Source organism: Syzygium oleosum, unplaced genomic scaffold (genome assembly GCF_021117445.2).
Source record: "Syzygium oleosum isolate NSW1041296 unplaced genomic scaffold, Sole_v2.1 Sole_v2.28, whole genome shotgun sequence".
NCBI classification, from domain to species: Eukaryota; Viridiplantae; Streptophyta; class Magnoliopsida; order Myrtales; family Myrtaceae; genus Syzygium; species Syzygium oleosum.
In genome coordinates, this window is record NW_026607512.1 from 4,062,406 (window position 1) to 4,069,720 (window position 7,315).

Here is a 7,315-nt window from a genome sequence, read left to right on the forward strand (position 1 = left end):
CTAATAAAGTAATAATCTCATACAATTTTAGAAATTACATAAGATTCAAGGCATGTGCCAAGCAATGAAGTGGAGTGTTGTTTCTAGTCCAACGATCCATAAGAATTGTATGAACCGCCTCATGAAATGTAGACTCCTCATCTAACCTTTTCACTTCATGCTCTTATATAGCTCTCTTCACTTTTTGAATCATTGAATCCCACATGTCATAAACTAAGTGAAGACAAGGCTTGTTGAAGTCACAAATTCTAAGCATGTCATAAATAGAAGCCGTGAAGGAAAGTATAAAATCAATGGAATCCCATCAAAAATCATCCAACACCTTTTTCTTGACAAACTTAGCCCTCCCTTGATTATCATCTCGATAGATATTTCATTTGTCACAAATAACCATGCTTTGAAGACCACTTTTTATTAACTTGAACCTCCGAAGCATCACAATCATCGAAGCAAAGCGTGTATCCATAATGGAAAGCAACTTCAAGTTAACAAACTCATTGTATATTGCTAACCTCATGGAATAGTTCATGATGAAACGTTTGATATGCATAACTTCCGAAACAATCTCAGAAATCCAACTACATTCCTCATAAACTTCGTGATTGGTCTCCGTATTCTTTGCGGCACAAATGTTCTTCAAAGCTAAATTAAAAGTGTACACCATACAAGGCATCCAAATAATATATGGAAATTATTACTCAATGAGTTGTCCTACGCCCTTACAATTTGAAGCATTATCCGTAATCACTTGAACCCCATTTATCATGCCCAATTTCATTGATTACTTCTTTGAATAAGTAAAAAATGAAATGCATATCTTTTGTTTCTCCCGAACAATCAACTGACTTTATAAACATAGGTTCTCCGTCTGATACCGCCATAAAATTAATAAGTGATCTCTTTTGTGAGTCACTCCATCCATCACTTACAGTACTTACACCCTTCTCCCTCCATATGTCTCTAATAGGTGCACACAACTTATCAATATTTGCCTTCTATTTTTGCAACAAAGTGGTCCTCAACAAATTATATTTCGATAGTACATACCCCGCAATATTATGATTAGAGGCATAAGAAAAAGCCAATTGAAAGTAAGGGTTCCTTGCCAGGTTAAACGGCAAGCCCATCGAATAAAATATCCTAGCAATCTCATAATCTAAATGTTCTCGTTGAGTCATGTTGAATGCCTTCTCAAGTGATCATCCACTCCCACTTCCAATCTTCCTTTTTTTAGAGTATGAATCCATCTCACCACTACTACCACCACTAATTATCAAACTAGAAGGGGGCGAAGGTACATTTTTAGGCGCAACCTCTTCATCTAATCTTTCCAACTCCACTAATATTTCTACCATGTTCCACTTCTTCTGAAGAGCAGGCATCAACACAAATAAAGCAAGTTGAGATAAGCAGGCTAGGTCTCTAAAAAGTAGAAACATCCGATACAATTAAGTTAAAACTTTATGCCATACAAATTTCTCCACAAGGGAACCACCACCCATCCTTTCTCATTCAAATCCATCCATATTTGGTATCCCAAACCTCTACAATTTATAGAAGTTTGGTCATAACTAGCCCCATTGCAGATCGCACAATTAGCCACAATGTGTTTCATGCACCATCCAAGGATCATAATGTGCATTTGAGCTTGTATAATCGTGAAAAGGTTTATGTTGCTTGCCCAAAACACAATCAAATACCTATTTTCTTATCAAGAATCACACAAAGGTAGAGCTCCAAATTAGTTTTGTTAAGCATTCTTAGACGCCAGGTTTGGGTTTACTATGCAAATAAACAACATATGATGTTGCTAGACCATATACAACAATAATTGCGTGTCGATCATGTCTATGGTTGGAATACACCATATAATTTTGATGAAACATTCCAATATTAAAGAAATGCCAAATATGTGTGCATCAGATTGATGGAGGGAAGTTATTCATCAACTTATTGCATGTTGTATTAGATGTACAGTGGATAGAGCCTCCATGAGAACTAAGTTAAGAAGGGAATATTCAATAATCTCACCCTTCATCCAGAAAAGAATCCTTTAAAGATCCTCTCGTTTTCTTGATTATCTAAATAGCTTCTAGGTTAGTACTACCCTGCAAACGCCAATAGAGAAGTGGCATCAGATGGTTGAAATAAAGACAACAATCCATATATCGCATCACAAATCTCATTAACATAAAAGTTCACTACAAAGTGAGCATCTGAGGGCAACATAACAATCACACTGATCCTACATCTATAATCTTGTGGTCAAAGTTTAAGAAATCCCACAAATGTTAAGAACAAGACCAAATTAAGATCTGCTAAATTTTAATGGGCAGAAAAAAGCCATTCTTCAGAGAACCCGTCATAGATTAGATTCATCGACCAGCTTAAGAATAGGCATCCTTGATAATATCCATGTCTACTAGCTTGAAACTCAAAAAACTCAGTGAATATGGAATAACCCAATCAAGAAAGCACATGATTTTTTTTGCTAACATAACAATCGCATCCCCGTGCACACGTGACACGACACAAAGAATCCAATTTTCGCTAGCTAAGCTGAGACGATCTAATCTCAGAGAGCCATAAGGGTTATCATGAAACGCGGCCAAGAGAAGCCACACGACCTCAGAGAAGCCAGAAAAAATCACCAAGAACACCTCTCTCACTCAATTTTCAACAGATCTCGCCGAGGCAACCCAACATCAAGCAGAATGAGTCACGGAGCCCTAGGGCAGACAGCGAAGAACCATAGGTTGAGTGAAGAAGAGCAGTACAATTAGGGGAAGAAACAGGGAGAGGTGTACCTGGTTGGGCAACGAGCAACACGGAGAGAGCCTCGCAGTGGTTGTCGGTCGACGGAAAGAACAGAAATAAGAGAATTTGAGAGGGGAAGGTTATTGGGTCGAGCGAAGAAGACGGGAACAGAAAGAGCCGTGTGTGTTTAGCCCCTTTTTCTTCCATTTTTTCTTTCTTTCTTTTTTTTATAAATTTACATTTTGACCCCTAAGTTTTTGAAAATTTATAAAATTGACCTCGTGCGTGTCGGAATCGCGTGTCAAGATTCCAGACTCACATGTCGGAGGCATTGACCGCGTGACGGAAATCCGACACTTGTTTGACCGCATGTCCAACACGTCCGACATGTGTGTCGGTGTCGGACATCTACACGTTGGCCATACCAACGTATTGGTGCTATATAGCCTTGAGTTGTGTGTTGTCCCCCATGTGGAATTTAATGATGTGCTAGAGACTTTCTTTGATACTTTTAGAGTCCATATGAGCCAAAACCCAGTATACTTGTCAAGCTGGCTAATCAGATGACGGATGAGCCAAATGTTTCAAAAAAATATTGATTGCGGTAGATGTATATGGTCGATTGGGTCAATCCTAATACAAGAATTATAGGTGATAGAATTAAATTCACAGACAATAAAGAGCAACCCACACAAGCCGATATGGGATAATAGTGTAAGAATATGGATTGATGAAAAGCTAATTGGAGGAAAAATTGGGGTAAAATGTGTATATTGCTTTATTATATTGAAATTGTACGAGTACATCTCTATTTATAGTACATGGAACCTAATTAATTTAGGTAATAAATATACATAAAATCAATTTCCTAATGTACAATATCCCAATAAATCAATTAAGGACAATCATATCAATTTATGATATTAGCAATATCTTCAACATATCAATTATGAGGCAATGGTATCTTCAACAATCGCCCTCAAGCCGGTGGCCTGTACACATCGAGGATGCCAAGCTTGCTCAATAGATACATATGTTGCCCTTAACGCAAATGTTTGGTGAAGATGCCTGTAGGTTGTTCGTTGTCCTTATTCCCATTGTCTTAATCGCTTCATCGTGGATTTTGTTTCTAATGAAATAACAATCAACTTCTATATACTTCGTTCTTCATGAAAAATTGGATTCACTGCCAGTTTGAACGAGGGATCGTTGTCACAAAATAGAACAGTTGGTTTCCTCACCCATATACCGATATCTCAAAGCAATCCTCTTATCTAGACAATTTCATAGCCAGTGTTTGCCATCGCTTGATATTTTGCCTCTACGGATGATAAGGAAACAGTTGTTTGTTTCTTAATTTTCCACAAGAGTAGTGAGTTTCCTAATTTGATGCAGAACCATGTTACTGACTTTCTCCTCATAGGGCAAGTAGCATAATCTGTGTCACAATATGCCATCATTTCCATATCGTTCTCTCAAGACAGTAGCATTCTCAATCTCGGACATCCTTTCAAGTACTTCACTACTTTCAATGCAGTATTTATATGGGATTGTTTCAGATTATGCACGAATTGGCTGAGGATTTATACCACATAGCATATGTCGGGTCTGGTCATGGTGAAGTAGATGAGCTTCCTAACAAGTCTTTGGTTTGCTGAAGGATCCATATGGGGTCCTCATTCACCGGTGACAATTCTTTGTCAAATTCAGCAGTGGTCAACTTAGCATTCTACTCAATTGGAATAACAACTAATTTGGAATCGGATAGTCATGATCTAATATGATTTTTAGGACAAATTTGTGTTGACTGATGTCGCGACCTACCCCTCGAAGGCCGCCTAGGGTGTAGATTTAGAGGTAATTGTTCATGGAAACATTTCAAATGGCATATCCCAAAAGACGGCTCAAGAAGTGTCATTCTTTTCTTTATCCATAAAATCCATTAGCCATAGACATGGACTCTCCCAAAGCCCATACCATGCATGACACGGGATCATTTTTTTATATTTTTATCGATTAATAGTCGCCACTAGCCTTTGTCAGGGGTCGGCTATGTCGTGACCTACCTCTCGACAGCTGAACTTGATGAAGCGGGTTTAGAGGTAAGTATTCATGAAACGATCCAAATGGCACACAATAAAAGACAGCTTACCAAAGCATCGATTTTTTACTGGTAGGTTGACTAGAATAAAAAAATCGTTTAGAGGTAAGTGTTCATTATTGGTAGATTTACTAAAAACCCAATCGAGGTACAGGAAAAATACTACGATTCTGCGAACCAGAGATTACATGGGTAAAGGGATTGGTTATGCTAATGATCCCAAATCAAGATCTCTAACGCTCTTTCTGTATCTAAAACGATACGATGTGTCTAATGTGTCACGTGAGTTCGCAAGGCCTATCCACTAATTCTAACCGTTCTAATCGGGAGAAATCAATCAATGAACATAGAAATGCACAACCAATTTCAAAGAAGCACAACAATCCTAGAATGGTCTCTAAAATGAAAATCAACCAAACACCCAAATCCTGTTAAAACCCTAAAGGCATATTCATTCAATGAATTGTGTAGTTTTGGGGTTTTATTAGGGTTAAGACCCCTTTTATTCCTAAAGTGAGAAGTCTTCAAAAATACCACTTGGGCATATCAAAAAATTTCAATTTCACTTAAAATGGGTGGCCACAAGGTTTCTAAGCCATTCTATGAATTTTTTAAATTTTCTGATTTTTTTTTTCGGGAAAATTTTTATTACCGAAAAGATTAAACTTTAATTTTTTTTTATTTTCTGAATTTTCTAATTTTTTAAAATTTTTTATTTTCTGATTTTTTTATGAATTTTCTGGAATTTTCTAATTTTTTATGATTTTATGGAATTTTCTAATTTTTTATGATTTTCTAGAATTTTCTAATTTTTTAGAAATTTTTAAAAATTTTTAATTTCCCGCCAGAAACCGAACCAGGCCTAACCAGTTTAGACCGCCGGCACCGGCGCCGGCCGATGCTCCAGTGGGTCACGACACCAAAATGATGCCGTTCCTCTCTTTTTTTCTTCTCGGCATTTTGCCAAACAGTTGGTGTGCATGATTTTGGGTTTAAAGTTTTGAGGCCGCGATTTCAAACCAAGTTCCAGTGACATTCCGGTAATTTTCCGACGTTGATTTTTGGTTTTGCATCAACTCTATACTATCCACTAACGACCTAACCTCATCGGTTCATCGTCGGACCCTCACCAGCCGACAAAAACCTAGCCTAAACATGTTAATTTGTAACTATCCTAACCGGTTTATCTAATATTCAGATCAGCATGCAAGATGTCCTAGCCATTTCTATCATTCATACAACAATCAAAACAACAAGAAAGCAAAGAAAACTAACTTGAAACGGCCATAGGTCGTTGGGAATGCTCCGGCAGGGTCTGGAAGCTCCGGTGAAGGCATTTCAATGGTGGCCAACTCGATTTATGCATATTCAATGATCCAGAATGCAACAAACAACCAATATTGTGATCAGAAACATGTTTTAAGCATCTAGAAACTCAAAATCACGAAGAAAATTGCTTGATTAAGCATGATTGAGCTAAAAAACTATTTTGGAATTTTTGCTAAACTGTGCTCAAGATTGAACTTTACCTTCTTCGATGAAGCTCAAACTGGAAATTTCGAGCTTGACAAAGACTTTAGGATGATTCTTCGAGACTTGTTCTTCAAGGAGACAATCGCAGTTTCGCTGAGAAAGTTCTGAATCAGCCGGCCGAGAGCGGTTTCAAGCCTCGATGACCAGCCTTGTTGCAGGTCCTCCGGTGAGGAAACTCACCGTCGAGACTGATTTGCCGGTGCTTTTCCGGTCGGAAAAGCGTCGATCGCTCGGTCTCCAAAAGTCTTGACTCACCTCACGCTTGATCTCTCTCTCTCTCTCTCTCTCTCTCTCTCTCTCTCTCTCTCTCTCTCTCTCTCTCTCTCTCTCTCTCTCTCTCTCTCTCTCTCTCGCTCGTTCTCTCTCTCTCTTTCTCTCTTTGGCAATCTATCGAGCACCTTCTCTGCTGCGGGAACAATTTTTTCTTCTTTTCTAACTTGTTTTCCCGCCAAATTCTCACTCCCACCAACTTCTAAGTTCGTTATAATAGATTACTGATGCCAGCTGGAGATTCCCCAACTGTTAGATTCGTTTATCACGTGCCCGATTAGCCCCGGTGAGTCGGTGAAGTCGCGGGCCGAAAAAGATATCTTCCAAATTTTTCATGTGTGGGGCGAACCGGGTAAGGAAGATGACCGACCCAGGTCAGGTCGAGTCGATCCGACTGACCCGGCAGACCCGAGTTGGTCAAATTTTTGCAAATTAAGCTCGATTTTGTATCAATTTTGCAAATTTCACCCCAAAATTGGATTCCTCAGCACATTTTGCATCAAGACATGGGATTTGTCCTAATTTTTGTTACAATTAAATCTAAAATTCATAAATTTTGAATTCGGATTATTAGGGTTTTTGTTCAATTCATTGTCCAAATGACTTAATTGTGTAAAATTGATGCCAAAATTGAATTACCCATGGCCTATTAAC

At 38.3% G+C, this 7,315-nt stretch overlaps 1 long non-coding RNA gene across 1 annotated transcript; it reads right to left on the minus strand.

The window, feature by feature from the left end:
• Positions 1 to 1,703: 1,703 nt before the first annotated feature.
• On the minus strand, positions 1,704 to 2,937 carry LOC130135178 (uncharacterized). The gene is made up of 2 exons (XR_008814656.1): positions 2,808 to 2,937; positions 1,704 to 2,108 (listed from the first exon to the last, which is right to left on the minus strand). It is a non-coding gene; the product is annotated as an uncharacterized LOC130135178 (long non-coding RNA).
• Between the last annotated feature and the right edge of the window lie 4,378 nt (positions 2,938 to 7,315).